The following is a 19,434-nucleotide window of genomic DNA, read 5'->3' as shown; positions in this document are numbered from 1 at the left end:
CTTCTGAAGTGCTTTGGCGTCGTTTGACAAAAAGATTGTATTTTTCTAACAACTAGGGCGTCCAGAACTTGTTGAATAGGTTATTGCGGCAATGTTCACGTGGGGACTGTCGACAGACTTTTTCAGAGTGCAGAACTCTCGAAGAATCAACACTTGCTCTCGGCCAGAACCTGAAACTGAGCAAGTCACTGCGCAGTTCGCCGAGACGGCCGCCTTGTGTGCTATTCAGCTTTTGTCTTCCCGGCAGGTAGCGAAAGAAAATCCTGATTTATGGTGGTTTTTCGTGCTTCGAAAGCGCTTGTGGGCAGGTGTACTATTCTGCAGCTAAGTGAGAGTGCTTCAGGTAAAGCATGTTAAGTTTTTTGATGCGAAAGTCCTATATGTCCCGTTACGCGAAAATCTGGCGTCGTCGGGGGCGGCGTGACCGAGCGATGGCACCAAAAATGGCCGACGGCGCAAAGAGTAAGAACACGTCAGGTAATGCTCGGATTGGGCATCAAATTTCTGAGGGAGGTTCCTGTAAACAAAGTAAATAAATGGCTTTGAGAAGAAAATTCGATACATTTCGGTCTGGGTGGGAATCGAACCCGGGCCTCCGGGGTGCGAGACGAGCACGCCTCCCCGACACCACGGCGGCTCCACGGTGCTGGCTGACTGGAGGGTGTGGCCTAGAGCGTGCGTCACTGGGCACGTGACGACGCAGCCAATTGCGCCAAGTCATGAGTGTATAAGTGAGTGCATAAAATGATGCGTTTCACCAAAGGGGACTTTAATGCTTTCGCATTCCCACATGTAAGCAGTCTTAATTGTCTCTGCCGATTTTCTTTTCTTCACTCTTGGGGAATATCTTCACGCTTAGGAATATCCGAGGTTAGTTATTTCATTTCATTTCATTTCATTTATTGACATTTCACAGTGACAGTTACAAAGGCTCATCTTTAACGCATTTCATAAATCTTTGAACTTATCTGCAATGGCTAAATACAGACATATAGTTCTTGGTACAGGCAGTCATGACGCAGTCGTAGTGACTGCCCAGGCAGAGACCTCCAGGAAAGAAGTGAAGGCACGGGAGAAGCGAGGCGGAACCAAGTACCGCACCTCGGAAAGTTATATACCAGCAAGGAAATGTTCAGGAACTCTGACCATGCATCGCATACGAACACAAACCAGTGTATCATTAACTCGTCGATAACTCTAAAATGTCACCCTCCGCAGGTGTTGACGATAATAACAACAAGTTGTTGAAAAGCACCAATACTTGCTCTTCTCTTTTGCTGTCAGAGATTTTTACCCAATCTTTGCAGACTGGTACACTCGCTGATGACTGGAAGGTGGGCAAGGTGATTCTAGTGCACATGTCTGGTGATCTTAACAGCCCTTTGAATTACAGACCAATATCATTAACATCAATTCCATGCAAATTACCTGAAGAAATCATCTATTCTGCCCTCGTCAGTCACCTTGAATCCAATTCCTCTGTTACAGATAATCAGCACAGTTTTCGAAGAAATCATTCATGCGAAACACAGTTAATCGCTTTTACTAATGACCTTTTTGCAGCTTTGGATCGTTCCTCCGTCGTTGGTTGCATATTCATTGATTTCGCTAAAGCATTTGATACCGTGTCTCATCCTCTTCTGCTTTTTAAACATAGTAAACTAAACATAAACGATGCAGTATTAAAATGGATTAAATATTTTATGCGTGATCCCACTCAGTACGTGACAGCTAATGACCATAACCCTAATCTTTCATCAGCAAAATCAGGTATTCCTGAAGGATCTGTGCTAAGACCTCTCCTCTTCCCAATCTATATTAATGATCTTCCTGATCTCGTAACATCACCTATCAGGCTGTTCGTTGACGAATGTGTTATATACAGAGAAATTTCTAACCCATCTGATACTAATGTTCTTCAGGATGACATTAATAGCATTTCTGCATGGTGCGATATATATAACTTAATACATCCAAATGCAAGACAATGAAAGTAACACGAGTTCCTTCCAAAGCTAAACCGCATGCATATATTCTTAATGGCTCTCCTTTATCCTTTGTCTCTGCGTATAAATATCTTGGCGTGCACATCAGCAGTGACCTTTCATGGAAAACACATATCGAACACATATCTAATAATGCTAATCGCATGCTTGGTTTCCTTCGCCGTAATTTTCCACTTGCTTCGGTTGCTTAAAATTACTTTTGTATAAAACGGTCGTTCGAACTAAGATGGAATATGCGTCTTCCGTATGGGACCCTAATATAATGTCATTGATTTGTTCAAAATCGTTCAGCTCGTTTTTTTTTCTAACTACTCTCGTGCACCTAGTGTCACACTTATGAAAAGAGCCCTAGAACTTCCAGATCTTTCCATGCGGCATCATCTTGCTCGGCTCTCCACTTTCCACAAGATATATTACGCAAACGAATCACTCGAACAAAGCCTCTGCACTAATCCAAATTACGTATAGTCTCGCATTGATAAACAATTCAAAGTCGGCATTCCAAATTGCAGAACTGGCCAGTATTTAAATTCTTTCCTTCCCAAGACCAGCTCAGACTGGAACGACCCGCCCGCCTGCATCGTCTCCATTCCTGAACCTGAAGCTTTCAAATCTGTGCTTCAAGGTCACCTATGTTAAAACTCCCCCTTCTTTTTATTGATTTATGTAAATATTTACTACTCCTATCTGTAACACCTCTACGGCCCTGGTTGTAACCAACCAACCAACCAACCAAGTAAATAAATAAATAAATAAACTTCTGCGTCTGTAAAATTAGAATAGGCAGCGAGAGACGCCTGCTTTTTGCTAGCGTACCCAGAGCTTTCTTAGGAGGCCAAGATGGATCCTGAATTCTTTAATTTGCTTTCCAGTTGAATTCCTGAAGCATTCCTGAATTCCCGAATTCCTTTGTCGGGCAAGTTTCGTCTTCTGACTTTATATCTGCGACCGACTGCACCTTTGCCGGCTCCGCTGAGCGCTGTCGTATTGGGAAAACGCGAGACGAGACGCAGTTTTCACGCTGTACATGTCTTGCGCTTTGGACTTAACGGGATGAAGCTTCTTGTGTCAATGTCGTGGGTGCAAGAGTCGCAAGCCTTAACGCGGCTTCATATGCAAGTGCGCGCTGCCTGTCGCTTACCTCGATCCCATGCTTAACATTTCCTACAGGAGTTCGCAATCGCAAAGATTGTGAACCGTGTACCAATCATAACATGGCGATGTAAATCCCTTTTTCATGCGAAAAGAAAAAGAAAAAGAAGGGAATGTTTCTTACGAAATTGTCAATCCTCCTTTGTTCGTCTGTGGAAGTGCGGTGATTCTCAAAGGCTCCGGTCGCCCAATAAATATGCGAAGGAAGAGAAAAGCAGTAGCAAACAGGTGCTCTAATAAACAGTAATAGTTTCCTACAGGACTTCGCAATCGCAAAGATTGTGAACCGTGTACCAATCATAAAATGGTTACGTAAATCCCTTTTTCACGCGAAAAAAAAAAGAAGGGAATGTTTCCTACGAAATTGTCAATCCTCCTTTGTTCGTCTGTGGAAGTGCGGCGATTCTCAAAGGCTCCGGTCGCCTAATAAATATGCGAAGGAAGAGAAAAGCAGTAGCAAAAAGGTGCTCTAATAAACAGTAATATAAAAAGAACTAAATCGAAGCAGGAAAATGTAGAGAGCGGGTTCTTGCAAAATCGCACGCGAAGAGTTAATTGACTCACAACCTTGACCCAAAGAACTTCTCCAAGCACTTCATATAACACTTGCTAAGCCAACGCGTAGAATACAGAGGTTTCATTTGAATCGACGTCGGCGTGAACTCTTATTTCCGTCCGGTTCAGTCGCTTCTCGACTTCTTGGATATATGAGATTTCTCCCAGAATTTAATATAGTCAGTAAGCAAAAAGTGGACGTGGGTGTAGCGGGGCCGTTTTCTTTCTCTTTCCACTCAAAAGGACCCCGCTGACCTATAGTACATGCAGCACTTCTGTATGACAAGGCCGAATTTCATGCGTGCACTTTTTGTGCAACCCATATTAATGACGAATTCGGAAATTGCACCGGCGCTGATGATTGGATGACGATGATGATGATGGTGGGGCTACGATGATTGGATGAAACGGTGCATTGTGGTGCCCCGGCGCGAACCGGTGCGATTTGCTGAATAGCCATTAGCCTTTGTCGAAATGGATATCGCGGAACAGATGGAACAAATGGTCAACATCAAATTTCTTGCGAAATAGGACAAAAATAGTCCATAAGTTTACTAATTGTTGTAAAATGCCTATGTGGATAGCATGTCTCAAAGGAAAGAACTATGTTCAAGTGGGTCCAGTGTTTTTTGGAAGGCCGCAAAGACACCAAAATGATGCAAGATCAGGACGCCCCTCCACCTAAGATGCTAAGATCAAAACATCGATCGTGTGCATTCTTTCTTGCTCAGTGACCGTCGAATAACTGCTAGAATATCAGGAGCACTTGGTTTCAGAAAGCTGTCGGTTCACCGGAATTTTTGTGAAAATTTGAAAACGAAAAATGCGTGCGCCAGGATGGTGCCGAAACTGTTGACGAAAATAATGTCTCACTGATTGAAAAACTTCAGGAGACAGCGATGAATTCTTGGAAAGGGCTGTCACTGGCGACGAAACTTGTATATACAAATACGACATCGAACTGAAGTCGCAGATCAAGGAGTGGAAAAATGAAGGTGAGCTACGGGGAAAAGAAAAGCGCTGCAGAACGAAGCAACAATACAAGTCAGGTTCATCCTGTTTTCTGACAGCCATGGAATTGTGCTCTGCGAATGTGTACCTGAAAGTCAACTGTCAATGCAGCTTTCTACATTGAGGTCCTGAAACGTCTAGGGCATCGTGTGCAGTGTGCATCACGTGCGATCAAATTTGTCGAAAAGTGGGCGTTGGACTATGCACCACGCTGATGCCACTGCGCACTCGGCATTGACAGTGCGTGAGTTTTTTGGCATGCATTTTTACCCATTACTGGGCTAGAAGAGCCTCCTCTGAGCCACTTGGTGGGGGCTAAGGAGCCCGAAATTCGGCATATCTATTTCCCTTTGTCTACATAGCTGCCACAGAGAGCCACATGCATCTGCCATTGTTCTTACACAGCTGTGGATAGCACTCTTCTAGAAGTCCTCAGGTTGGCCTTGAAGCCATGATGTGTGTGCGCATGCGTGTGCGTGCATGTGCGTGTATTGGCTTCTCGACGTTACGATCAGTGCCGAAACTTCTTTGGCCGAGCTCCATTTCTTCTTCCGCGAGCGCCAATCTTCGTCACCTTCTCGTTGCTGCAGCTTTCGCTCTCCTTCCCTTACGTTGTCAGGTCACTACAGAGCCTTGCCTCTTGCACCTTGTCTTTGACATCTACGACGTTATGTATTCATGGCGAATTATACATTTTATTGTCACCTGGCACGTTCGTTTAGCTCCACCCAGGGCGCAAGCCTTTTGCCATATTCTTTAAATGATGACAATAAGATACGTAGAGGAAATCAGCTACTAAGGTCCAATGACAACTCCGTTATTTTTAGCCCACGCACGGAAGCAGCACGATCTTTTATTTTTTAGGGATCCGGCGCCGACATGGCAGCTGGACGCTTACGCCGTCTTTTTCTTCAGTTGCTACAGATAACTACCGTTCTTCAAGGCACCGTATCGGAAACGTGCTTCATTCCAGAGGGCGTTTTTTCCATCGGCGAAATCTGCCCGGCTGACCTGTGTGACCGGCCACCGTTGGACACGACAGCGCTGCCAACGCTCCTTACCAAATGTATCCACTGGCAACCCTGGACAACCCTAGAGGGTAGTAGGCTACATAAGGCTCTCTTCTGGCAAACCACTGCGGGATCCGGCGCCGACATGGCAGCTGGACGCTTACGCCGTCTTTTTCTTCAGGTTGGTTTTTCATATCGCTTTGTTACCGAAAAATCATTCAAGAAGTCGGCACCAGGTCCTACCATACATATTTTGCGTTTGTACCGAATGTTGTGCATGACAGTGGAGTGTCTAAAAGAAATGTACATTGCCCAGAAAATGTTGTTGCTAGCCGGTGACGACGCGGGAAACCCAGAGCCCCTTACACCAGAGCAAAAAAAGCAAATGTTCGACACCATTTTGACTATACCCACAATCCAGCAAAAGCGTTCCGAACTTTTCAATGAAATTCACTCTATTCGAGAGAACTTTGAACACAAGATAGCTGAACTAACAGCAAAAATCAAGTACGTTGAAGATAACGTGGCGTCTGTTCTCCCGCTAAAAGATGAGGTTAAACGCCTTGTCGCTGGCGGCGATAAACTTACGTCCACGCGTACCACACTCCAGGCATTGCATGACGACCTTGATAATAGGTCTCGAAGAAATAACTTGATCTTCTATGGCCTCGAAGATGCGCAACAGGAGACTTGATCTGATTCTGAACAAAAGATAATTGCTTTTTGCTCTGAGAAACTGGGGCTACAAATTGATCCTAACTCTGTAGAAAGGAATCGCCGGCTGGGTAGTTACCTATACCTGACAAAACCCGACCAATAATAGTTGTTATCTTTCAAAGATAAGCAACGCATACTCGGCATTCGCGCAAAGCTTAAAGATACAGATTTCAGTATAGGTTACGAATTTTCCCTACGCATACAATTTGAAAGGAAACAGCTGGCATCCTTCGCCCGTGGACATGGAGGACAGTTTAAGGTACGGTATAACAAGCTTACAATGGACAAACAAACGTTCGTATATGATTATGCAACAAATTCAGTGACCAGAATATAGCCACCAAAGAAATCGCTCAGGAATAAAGCAAGTAGTGCGAATGATCTGGTATGCGTAATTGTAAATTGCCGCAGTCTGAAAAGTAAGATAAATGAATTCCATTCATTGCTAGAAATGACCTCACCGCGCATTGTGAGAGGAACGGAATCCTGATTAGACAGTTCAATAAGCGATTGCGAAATATTTCCCCCTCAGTACAATGCGTATCGCAGAGACCGCAACACACATGGCAGAGGCGTGTTTGTTTTGGTTCACGACAGCCTGAAATTTACTAACGTTAGCGTGAGCAGCGACTCATGCGAAACAGTTTGGTGCAAAGTGTCACTGCAAAATGGTTCGTCTTTGGCTGTTGGTGCGTTTTACAGACCACCTGGAATGAGCAACGCAGAGCCTATATTTGAAATGAATATCTTACTAAGCTTAGGTGCCACATATCTCCTCCTCAGAGGGGATTTCCACCTTCCAAATGTTCAATGTAAGGAATTTGCTGCCGAAGTTTACCGCCACAACTCTCCTGTGCACCACCTTCCGTGAATTCATTCACTGTTTCAGTTTGTACACATGCCAACAAGAGTTGGATCAAGCCGTGCAAATGTACTAGGTCTACTTTTCTTGAATGATCGTGATCTTGTGTCTTCAGCTGTCACAATTCCCAGCATACGTGACTACGAAGTGGTTATGGCAAAATTATCCTCTGCTACAGCATGTCGTTGCATTTTTCAATCACGTAAAGTTTTCTTCTGCGAACGTGGTGACTATTGGTCCATTTCGCATGCGCTGGATGCATTTCTCCTGTATTTCCAGTCGCTTTGCCCATTCTTTGATATCAACATCGCATGGAATGTTTTAAAAGCAAAATTGTTGTCGCTAACCCAGACGTTCATCCCAAGCCATATCATTTCGGCAAAGCGCCGAAGTGATAAGCGGTGGATGAACAAGAAACTTTGGGGTTTGATAAACAAAAGACGTCTTCTATTACGTAGGTATTGTCAGTCACCGAGCCCAATGCTTCATTCCAAGTTGAAAGAACATTAATTCATTATGGAGTTTTACGCGCCAAAACCACTTTCTGATCATGAGGCACGCTGTAGTGGAGGGCTCCGGAAATTTCGACCTCCTGCGGATCTTTAACGTGCACCTAAACCTAAGTACATGGGTGTTTTCGCATTTCGCCCCCATCGAAATGCGGCCGCCGTGGCCGGGATTCGATCCCCCGACCTCGTGCTCAGCAGCCCAACACCATAGCCACTGAGCAACCACAGCGGGTCAAGTTGAAAGAACAAACAAGATTGTTATAAAAGAAATAAGAAGGACACGAAGCCTGTACATGCAGAGCCTTTATGTAAAAGTCAGAAGAAACCCAAAAGAAGTTTGGAAATATATAACAGATAAAAAATGCACCAAAAGCACGGTTCCAGATGTAGTCGATGGAATGAATTATGCTGGAAATCCTGAGAGAAAGGCAGAACATTTTAATTCATACTTCCAGTAAGTGTTTTCACAACTAACCGATACGATTATAGAAGTACCAGAGTCTTCCAATACGCAAATGAATGGCATAACATTTACAGAACATGGTGTTACTTTACTGCTAACGAATATCAAGTAGCTTCTGCCCCGGCCCAGACAAAGTTTCCAATCATGTCTTAAAAAATTGTGCTTCTTCGGTTTCGCCTTACTTGACAACGTTGTTCACAAAGCCCCTTGAACAAGGTGAACTGCACTCTGACTGGAAGCGGGCAAACGTAGTGCCTGTGCACAAAACTGGAAATAAAACTAACACCAGCAGCTACAGGCCTATTTCTCTAACAAGCGTAATCTGCAAAACTCTTGAGCATATAATCTACACCAACTTAATTGATCATCTTCAAAGCAATAGGTTTTTTGGAGGACTCAACATGGGTTCAGAAGTGGTTTTTCATGCGACACACAATTAATAGAATTTACTCACGATATTGCCGAATCGCTAAGCAGTGTTAATCAAGTGGATTGCATATTTTCAGACTTTAGAAAAGCCTTCGATTCTGTATCACATTATCTCTTAATACAGAAGTTATCGGCCCTTAACATACCGACTAAGTTGCTGACATGGATAACGGCATATCTGAGCGAACGAAAGCAGTGCGTAGTGCTGGATGGAGTGAATTCATCAGAAGCACCAGTGTTATCAGGTGTCCCGCAAGGTTAGGTATTAGGGCCGCTTTTCTTTTTAACCTATCTCAATGATCTTCCAGTATATGTGTCCAGCTCAATCAGGTTGTATGCAGAGGACTGCTGTGTCTACCGCAGTATCCTTTGTGAAGCAGATTCGAAGCGGCTGCAACAGGATCTTGATTGCATTCTTTCCTGGAGCCAGCATTGGAAGATGACTCTCAATCTGTCGAAATGCAACACAATCATGTTCACGAAAAAAAGACATCCTCAAGTCAATAGCTAGCTTTTAGTCGGTGAACGCGTGACTGAGGTTTCAGATTATAAATATCTGGGAGGTATGTTTGCCACTGACCTTTCATGGAACACACACGTTCACGACTTATCATCCAAAGCGAACCATGCACTCAATTTTATGAGAAGAAATTTCTAGCGAGCCCCTCTTGAACTCAAAGAACTATTATACCTAACCGCCCAGTTTTAGAGTATGGCTCTTCTGCATGGGATCCTTACATAAAGCAAAACATAAATGAGCTTGAGCATGTGCAGAAACGTGCTTCCCACTTCGTTTCTGGCAACTATGGATTCAGGAAAAGCACTACCACCATTCGGAATGATCTGTGTTGGCCACCATTTGAAGATAGGAGGAAATATCTCAGATGTTGGGCTGCTGAGCACGAGGTCGCAGGATCGAATCCCGGTCACAGCGGCCGCATTTCGATGGGGTCGAAATGAGAAATCACCCGTCTACTTATATTTATAATTGCTCAAGTAAAACTCTTGCTTGGGCTAGTTGGTTCATGCTTGAAGTAGTAAAGGCAAGGCGCAGAAGACCAGGACTTAGGAAGAAGAACACAAACGACAAGACCGGCGCCACTCAAAACTAAGTTTATTTTCGCAACAAGCCTGCCTTATGTAGGTCATTCACGCCGAGTCACGTACAAAACTTTAGAAGTAAAAAACAGCAATCTATCGACCATTCAGGAATGTTATTATCTGCACAGCTATCGAAAGAGCAAACAAGAACCACACGTGGATCAGCACAGGAGGCAATTGATCTAGTACAGTCTTTTTCCAAGCCAACGGGGACAAAAAACCAGACATAAAAAGTACCGTCTACACTTCACTACCAACCAGTCTATCCACAACATAACACACTTCAAACGCCTAAGGCCCAGTCAGTGATAAAACCCGCACGACTATGGGAATAATGACCAATGAATAACACGGAAATAACATGCAAAATGCGTCTAAGTACAGTGTCTGCGTCAGAACTAAAATCTCTAATAGTCACTCACCTAAAAATTGATAAAACATGTGACCGCGCGAAAAAAGAACCACGCGACAAACAATGAAATGGACAGAAGTGATGAACGATAAAGGTCTAAGAACAGCGTCTGCGTCAAAAAAACAAAACAAAACAAAAACAGCAAAATCTTAAGAGCCACTAGAAAATCGTCAACAAAATAAAAGCTAGTTAAATAAAAGGAAGACAGACGATGAAACAAATGAAATCCCTCTAACAAGAGGGCTAAATGAAACCATCTAAAAAAGTCGTCTTCTTGTCACTAAGCATAATGGACGGCCTGCTGACGCATTCGTTTCCCTCTTTTTTGATGAAAAAGGCTTCCACAATTTCCCGCTCATACCAATCTTTTCCATATTTCAAAAATTTAATTTTGTCAAACTGAGAGCGGCAATTAGAGCAGTCTCTGCGATGCTCTTCAAGGAAACTCCCTTCCTTGTTGCGCAGATTGCGACAATGTTCCATTGCACGCTCATTGAAACATCGACCTGTTTGTCCGATATAGCTGCGACCACAGCTTAGGGGGATTTGGTAGACTACACGTGTCCTGCATTAAGTGTACTTCTTCTGATGCTGGATCGAACAAGCCGGGCGTTTCTCTCCGTTCATGGCACTAGGCTTAGACAGCTTGCAAGGCGCCGAGAAAACAACCTGAACGTTATGCCTACTTGCCACTTTCTTAATGTTGTGCGACCCGCCGTGGTTGCTCAGTGGCTATGGTGTTGGGCTGCTGAGCACGAGGTCGCGGGATCGAATCCCGGCCACGGCAGCCGCGTTTCGATGGGAGAGAAATGCGAAAACACCCGTGTGCTTAGCTTTAGGTGCACGTTAAAGAACCCCAGGTGGTCGAAATTTCCGGAGTCCTCCACTACGGCGTGCCTCATAATCAGAAAGTCGTTTTGGCACGTAAAACCCCATAGTTAAAAAAAATTAATGTTGTGCGATACCTTATGAAGGCACGGAATTACCGCAACATAACTGCGTGAAACTGGCTCCCTGATAAGAGGCGGGTGCTATAGTTTTTGGAGCATCGTTTCGCAGACAGCTGAAATCAGACATGGCGGGACATTTTGTCCCCGTTGGCTTGGAAAAAAGACTGTACCAGATCAATTGCCTCCTGTGCTGATCCACGTGTGGTTCTTGTTTGGTCTTTCGATAGCCGTGCAGATAACATTCCTGAATGGTCGATAGATCGCTGTTTTTTTACTTCTAAAGTTTTGTGCGTGACTCGGCGTGAATGACCTACATAAGGCAGGCTTGTTGAGAAAATAAACTTAGTTGTGAGTGGCGCCAGTCTTGTCGTTTGCGTTCTTCTTCCTAAGTCCTGGTCTTCTGCGCCTTGCCTTTACTACTTCATACTTAGGTTTAGCTGCACGTTAAAGAATCCCAGGTGGTAGAAATTTCGGGAGTCCCCCACTACGGCGTGCCTCATAATCAGAAAGTGTTTTTGGCACGTAAAACCCCCAAAATAATAAAATAAATATCTCAGATTGTGTCTTTTATATAACGTATTCCAGGGCAGAACTGGTATTGACAAGGACATGTACATTGCGCCACCAACTTATCTGTCTCATCGAACCGATCACTCAGTGAAAATACGTGAATACAGGTGCAGGGTGAATATCTTTAAGTTTACTTTTTTTCCGAAAACAATTCATCACTGGAATCATTTACCAGACCGTATTGTTACTGCCCCTCCCTCATCTCTCTCTACTCACCCGCAGCGTTTGATGTTCAACTTCTGATGCACTGTTATGTCACCAAGCCGTTTGGTGCAGCTTGGTCTTTTTCTTCGCTTTGGTTTTTGATGTCCGTCCGTCTGTCTGTCTGTCCGTCCGTCCGTCCGTCCGTCCGTCCGTCCGTCCGTCCGTCCGTCCGTCCGTCCGTCTGTCCGTCTGTCTGTCTGTCTGTCTGTCTGTCTGTCTGTCTGTCTGTCTGTCTGTCTGTCTTTCTGTCCGTCCGTCCGTCCGTCCGTCCGTCCGTCCGTCCGTCCGTCCGTCTGTCTGTCTGTCTGTCTGTCTGTCTGTCTGTCTGTCTGTCTGTCTGTCTGTCTGTCTGTCTGTCCGTCCGTCCGTCCGTCCGTCCGTCCGTCCGTCCGTCCGTCCGTCTGTCTGTCTGTCTGTCTGTCTGTCTGTCTGTCTGTCTGTCTGTCTGTCTGTCCTGCAGAGTTTGCATATTAATATGTATAATAGTATCCTATTCATGTATTTGTCTCTAGATGGGTAACGAAGAGTGTTGTTCACCTGTCAGTATCCGATGTGTCTGGAAACGTTTTTTTATGTATGTATGTACTCATTAATTTGATTCCCGTCTTTCTGTAGTCCCCTACAATAATGCCCGTTCGGGCGCTGTAGGTATTCGAAATAAATAAATAAATAGGCTCAGCGGCACCGATAACTGCAACGCGCATTACAAAGTTCACAAGCAAAGAAACAAACACCACATTCAAGCATTCTGCCATTCTGTGCTTTTAAGTAGCTGACCAACAGAATTTTCAGTACGCTTCCTGACCCACGCAGCAAATGCTGTTTTTTTTCTCTGAGCGAGGCACGTTTATTTAGAGTTGCCGGCCCACGCACCGTGCTGGGGAAGGATTTGGGCGGCGCTCATCATGTAAATTTTAGATGCCAGTTCATTCTCCTGGCTGTAAAAGAAATGGCAGCCACTTGCATTTGAGGTAGACGTATTCATATGAACTTCGACGGAATAGAACTTGCGTCTTGGGAGCGTCCGGTCCAGACGCTAACCTCAACAAAAAGACAGCACTTTCACCCGACGTGCGCTGCTGTCACAGGATAACGTAAATCCGTGCGTCGTCTATGCCCCTTTCTTTGGACGTGTACTCTTCCTTTATTTTACAGGTCCCTTTATTTTGGGGAGGAATAAGAACTGATTCTTTGACAGAACACTTGTACTTTTGTGTCTGCTCTTTCGCTTTGTTTCCCCTGCATTTCTGGAAGCTGCCGCTCCCTCCTTGCGGCAATGGATTAAGAGAACTCCAAAGACCTTCCTGGTGCCCAGCCGTCATGTCGGCTAAGGTCCAGGAAACGTGGGAGCGTGTCGAGCGATACAGACAGCCAGGCCAGTCAGTTATGCTCGGACAGCTGCGACTCCTCGGACGATGATTTCAAACTCGGGATGAGTGGAACAGCAAAAAGAAGACTACTGCAGGCATCTTCGTCGGCAAGTGCTTCTACCATGAAGCGTGCACCGCAGCACTGGCCGCACACTGTGCTCTTCCTGCCCCTCGAGCCGACGAACAATTTGCGGCTACTAAACAGGCAGGTCCACTCATCGTTGCACGAGAAATCGCACCTAATGAGATGAAAGACGTGAGAAAAAGAGTAAACCCGGACAAAAATGTCTGAGCAGTTGACGTTTTAAACCGTAGCGCCATACAAGGCCTACGTAAAATAACTGATATCGACAATGTAAAGGTGCGATCAATGGTTTTACAAGCAGTGTGGTACTGCGGGCGTCATTTATAACGTTAACGTCATAGAGGAGAAATGCTCGTACAATTCGCAGAAAGGAATAAGCTTCGAATAACGAACAATTTTTTCAGGAAGCGTAGCAACAAAAAGTGGACCTGGAAAAGCCCTAATGGGGAAACAAGAAATGAAATTGACTTCATGCTTTCAGCTGATCCCAGCATAGTGCAGGATGTAGAAGTGATAGGTAGGGTAAAGTGCAGTGATCATAGGTTAGTGAGGGCTAGGATTCACCTCAATTTGAAGAGAGAAAGAGTGAAATCGGTCAAGAAGACACAGGTCAACCTAGAGGCAGTAAGGATAAAAGCAGATAAATTCGGGCTGGTACTTGCAAACAAATATGCAGCCTTAGAACAGAGAGATGATGATGACATACAGCTAATGAATGGAACCGTAACTAGGCTGGTTTCAGAGGCAGCAATTGAAGTGGGAGGCAAGACACCAAGGCAACCAGTAGGCAAGAGAGAGAGAGAAAGGCAAAGGAAAGACAGGGAGGTTAACCAGAGATTATCTCCGGTTGGCAACCCTGTACTGGGGGAGGGGAAAGGGGAAGCGATAGGTGAGAGGGAGAAGGATTTAAAAAAAAACTACACACACACGCACGTACACACAAACTGTTTCTGTGGGCACTGTCACGCAGCCCGCAAAGGCGTTCCTACTGTGATGCAGTGCACCGTACAATCCTGAGTCACACAGTGAAGTCAAAATCTGTCAGAAAGTCCAGTGTCTTTTAAATACCGCAGCAGCGCTTTCATAGCCGATCGCGCTGATGTTCGCGTAGGCCAGTGTCCAAGGATCTTGTTTTCTGACAGTGGGCGCTTGTCCAGTTTGTCTAGGGTGACTGAGAGGACTGCTCTTTGCGGGTTGAAACGAGAGCACTCACAAAGAAGGTGCGCGATTGTTTCATTGCACCCGCAGAAGTCACAAAGTGGGTTGTCGGACATTCCGATAAGAAAGGAGTACGCATTTGAAAATGCTACTCCAAGCCATAGACGAACTAGAAGGGTACAGTCGCGTCGTGGAAGCTCGGGCGGAATACGGAGTTGTAAAGTAGGGTCCAGGGTATGAAGTCGTGCACTTGTGAAATCGGATGAATTCCACTGAGCTAATGTCAGGTCGTTTGCCAGTACGGCAAGTTTTTTCGCTGCGTCGGCTCTCGAAAGAGGAATGGCAACGCACCTGACGCCGTCATGGGCAGATCGGGCAGCTGCGTCTGCTCGATCATTGCCGTGTATGCCACAGTGACTAGGCAACCACTGATATATGATATCGTGTCCTTCGTCAACTATGCGATGGTGTACTTCTCTGATCTCTGCGACGAGCTGTTCATGTGATCCATGGCGCAGTGCTGAGAGTACACTCTGTATGGCTGCCTTGGAATCACAGAAGACTGACCATGCATGCGGTGGTTCCTCCTGAATGAAATGGAGAGCCGCACGCAAGGCCACCAGTTCAGCAGCTGTCGTTGATGATACATGCGACGTTTTTAGCTGCATTTCGATGGATCTTGTTGGTATCACCACAGCAGCAGCTGAACATGCAGATGTGACTGAGCCATCGATGTAAACGTGTACGCGGCCGCTGTGCACCTCATGTATAAGTTGTAATGTGGCCTGCTTCAGGGCAAACGACGGCATGTTAGCCTTTTTAGTGATTCCTGGGATGGTGAGGCGTACTTCAGGTCTGTGCAGGCACCATAAAGGTGTGGATGGTCTTGCTGCAGGCATGTAGTTCATTGGCAATGAGGTGCGATTGGCAACAATCATACGACTGATAGCTGCGTGTGGCCTTTCTGCGGGTAGAGCGGCAAGGTGGTGAGAAGGTAGTCGGGCAACGTGGCGAATATGCGCTCTGAGAGCGTCGGTTACCAAGTACGTTGTTATTGGGTGATCTCGAGCTATGACAATCGTTGCCGCTGTAGACGCACCCCTCGGAAGGCCGAGACACGTCCTTAGGGCTTGAGCTTGTAGTCCCTGGAGTACACGCAGGTTTGTTTTGCAGGTGTTTCCAAGCACACGGAGGCTGTATCTTGCGAAGCCGAGGAACAAGGCGTTATAAAGCTGCAGCATTGATCGCACCGATGTGCCCCATGACTTTCCGTCGAGAAACTTGAGGAGATGTATTATTGTCAGCAACCTCTTCTTTAGGTACGAAACGTGCGGGCTCAATGACAGGTCGCGGTCGATAATTACCCCTAAAAAGCGGTGTTTACGTGCATTTGCAACTGCTTGTCCGTTGACACTTACAGAATAACGCTTCATTGCCTTCCGAGTGAAAGTAACAAGGCAGCATTTCTCTGAAGACAGCTCTAAGTTCTGTTTTCGCAAGTACAGTGATGTTAAGGTAGCTGCCTTTTGTAGCCGTGCTCGTACCTGCAGTGGTGTTACAGCAGACGCCCAAATGCAGATGTCGTCGGCATAGATTGATACTTGAACTGTGTTGGGCAAGCATCTGACTAGGCCAACGAGCACTAGGTTGAATAGCGTCGGGCTCAACACTCCGCCTTGCGGTACTCCACAGAACCAGTAGGCAAGCTCTCCCAAGTAACAAAGGACCTAAAAGAAACAACAAAGAATGAAATTGCCAAACCGAAGAGATAAGATAGAATTCGCGGAACTGTCAAAACTGATCAACAAGGCGAAAATAAGTGATATTTGAAACTATAACGGGAGAAAGACAGAAGAAGCCGTAAAAAATGGACGCAGCCTGAAATCAGTGAGAAAAAAAACTTGGCATAGGACAAACCAAAATGTATGCACTGAAAGATAAGCAGGGTAATGTCATCAGCAATCTTGAAGATACAGTAAAAGAAGCGGAAGAATTCTATACTGACCTGTACAATACCCAGAGGAGTCAGGATACCTCCATTAGAAAGAGTAATGAACAGGATACAGAAACTCCTCCTATAACAAGCGATGAGGTCAGAAGGGCCTTGCAAGACATGAAATGAGGAAGAGCGGCAGGAGAACATGGAATAACAGTCGATTTAATCAAAGATGGAGGAGACATAATGCTTGGAAAACTGGCGGCTCTCTATACGAAGTGTCTATCGACTGCAAGGGTCCCAGAAAACTGGAAGAATGCAAACATTATACTAATCTACAAGAAGGGAGACGTTAAAGAACTGAAAAATAATAGGCCTATTAGCTTACTCCCAGTATATATAAAATATTTACCAAAATAATCTCCAATATAATAAGGGCAACACTGGACTTTAGTCAACCAAAGGAACAGGCTGGCTTCAGGAAAGAATGCTACACAATGGATCACATCCATGTCATTAATCAGAATCAGGTTATCGAGAAATCCGCAGAGTACAATAAGCCTCTCTATATGGCTTTCATAAATTACGAAAAGGCATTTCATTCAGTAGGAATACCAACAGTCGTAGAGGCATTACGTAATCAAGGAGTACAGAATGCTTACGTAAATAGCTTGGAAAATATGTACTGAGGTTCTACAGCTACCTTAATTCTACACAACAACAGCAGGAAGATGTCTATAAAGAAAGGGGTTAGACAGGGAGACAAAATCCCTCCAATGCTATTCATTGCGTGCTTGAAAGAAGTATTCAAGCTATTAAACTAGGAAGGCTTAGGAGTAAGACTCGATGGTGAATATCTCAGCAACCTTCGGTTCGCCGATGACATTGTTCTATTCAGCAACAATGTAGACGAGTTACAACGAATGATTGAGGACCTTAACAGAGAGAGTGTAAGAGTGGGGTTGAAGATTAATATGCAGAAGACAAAGATAATGATGACCGGTCAAAGGAACAAGAGTTGAGGATCGCCAGTCAGCCCCTAGAGTCTGTGAAGGAGTACGTTTACCTAGGCCAATAATTCACGGAAACCCTGATCATGAGAAGGAAACTTACGGAAGAATAAAAATGGGTTGGATTGCATGCGGCAGACATTGTCAGCTGCTGACTGGAAGCTTACCATTATCATTGAAATGGAAGATGTACAATCAGTGCATTTTGCCAGTGCTGACAATCGGGCAGAGACTTGGAGTCTGATAAAGAAGCTTGAGAACAAGTTAAGGACCGCACGAAGAGCGATGGAACGAAGAATGCTAGGCATAAATTTAAGAAACAGAAAGAGAGCGGTTTGGACCAGAGAGCAAACGGGCTGTCAGTCTTTATTTTCCTTTTTTTGGCGCAACAATGATTTAGATCCCAACTTTAGATCCCAACCAACTCGCCCAGTAACAAGTTCTACTCAGCGAATTGCCGTCTGCGTCTGTAACGGGGCGAGGCAGAATGGGCAGCCGTCGGAAGCATCAGTGTAATGAACGTCCCAAACTTTGCCTTTGCGGATAGCGAACGCTATAGCCGCATTTACTCAAATCCGCAGCAGTGTGACCTCTCTTAAACGGCTCAGAGCGCACGGGGACTACGCGAAGTGCTTGCGCGGTGCATCGTAGGGTATCGTTGCAAGTGGCTGCAGTGCCTACGAAGACGATAAAAAAGGTGTTATTAACCTGCGGCATGCCGCAACTTTCAAGCCTGATAAATAAAAAAAGGAAATAATTTTTTGCGCACTCAAATTTTTTTGTGTAAGCTACCTAAGAACCTCTTGCATTTGTTTGGACTTGAAGCACGAACGTTCACCGGCAGAATTCACTTGTCGAGAAACAAAGAGAGAGAGAGAGGGGGGGAGAAGGCAGGGAAGGAGAAGCAAATAGAAAGTTAGGGAGTTTCGGATGAATAACTTTTCGGCTTGGGATAGTATTAATTTCAGTTGACAGTATGTATGTACATATAGCCATGCTGCATGCTTTGAAGAAGTGTAGTCGCTCTGCGCTCCTTGGTTGCCAATTATTTAACGAAAGGCACCAACGACGAAACTTTGAATGTTTTTGAAGAAAGAGAAAAAAAGAAAACACCTCCGGTTTCGTTACAACTCCTCGAGTTTTATCTCTCGTCATTTATAATCATTTTACTGCACCAATATATGTCTCAAGAGTTGTCTCCAAAGGTCAGCCCTTGGCCAAACACTATATAAACTGGAGCTTGTTCCAACGTCGAAGTTTCTCGATACAGTCATTTGCTGTGGACTGCTCTGTGTTTCGGCTGTGCGAGTACGCCTTTCCGGGAAAAGAGGTGGAGTCGCCTCTGCAGCTTGCTTCACATGAATAGAACGGTTACACGTCGCTTTCGTGCAAACAAGGGCAACACCACAGGAAGCCGTATCGCGATAATGCTCGATACAGGTTTAGGGCAATGGTGGAGAAGGCGGCTCGAACGAATGCACTTAGATGGCTGGCGCATCGCGCCTAGAGGGGAACCGAGACGGCTGCAGTGCACTGCCTGTTGCACGCAACTCGCCGCCTGCAAGCGTCCGCATCGAAGCGAGCACTGCGCGCTTGCTTTTCAATTATCTGAAACGAGACGAAGCCGATGTCGCGCAAGATGTAATACGCTGCATACGCTACGCTGTCGCATTCATGTGAACGCTTGTTTGAGTAAGCAACGTTTTATACGTGAAATCAACGTTCCTTCTTTTTGACTTCATTCTCTTTCGCGGAGTAAATTCCCTGGCACACTCGTGCGCTTCGCACGATCGAAGGACATACTAGGCCGCTAAAGGAAACGTGCCGTGCAGTATGCAGTCTCCGTGGTGTCATGCAGTTATGGACGTGTATATGGGGATTCACCAGAATTGATATAACTATACATTCTCAGGAAAATGATGTG

At 45.3% G+C, this 19,434-nt stretch overlaps 1 protein-coding gene across 2 annotated transcripts in view; it reads left to right on the top strand.

The window, feature by feature from the left end:
- The window catches only part of LOC139053093 (probable G-protein coupled receptor CG31760), a 180,405-nt gene that overhangs the window by 16,075 nt on the left and 144,896 nt on the right, over window positions 1-19,434 (top strand). Inside the window, exon 1 of one of the 2 annotated variants that reach the window (XM_070530249.1) lies at window positions 5,887-5,915. The exons of the other annotated variant lie outside the window; for it this stretch is intronic. The gene's annotated coding sequence lies outside the window, so the exon portion shown is untranslated. Of the gene's footprint in view, window positions 1-5,886; window positions 5,916-19,434 lie in introns of those variants that run through there. 2 annotated transcript variants of the gene reach the window in all.

This window comes from Dermacentor albipictus, chromosome 1, assembly GCF_038994185.2.
Source record: "Dermacentor albipictus isolate Rhodes 1998 colony chromosome 1, USDA_Dalb.pri_finalv2, whole genome shotgun sequence".
In the NCBI taxonomy this organism is placed as follows: Eukaryota; Metazoa; Arthropoda; class Arachnida; order Ixodida; family Ixodidae; genus Dermacentor; species Dermacentor albipictus.
This window is presented reverse-complemented; position numbering and strand designations above follow the sequence as displayed.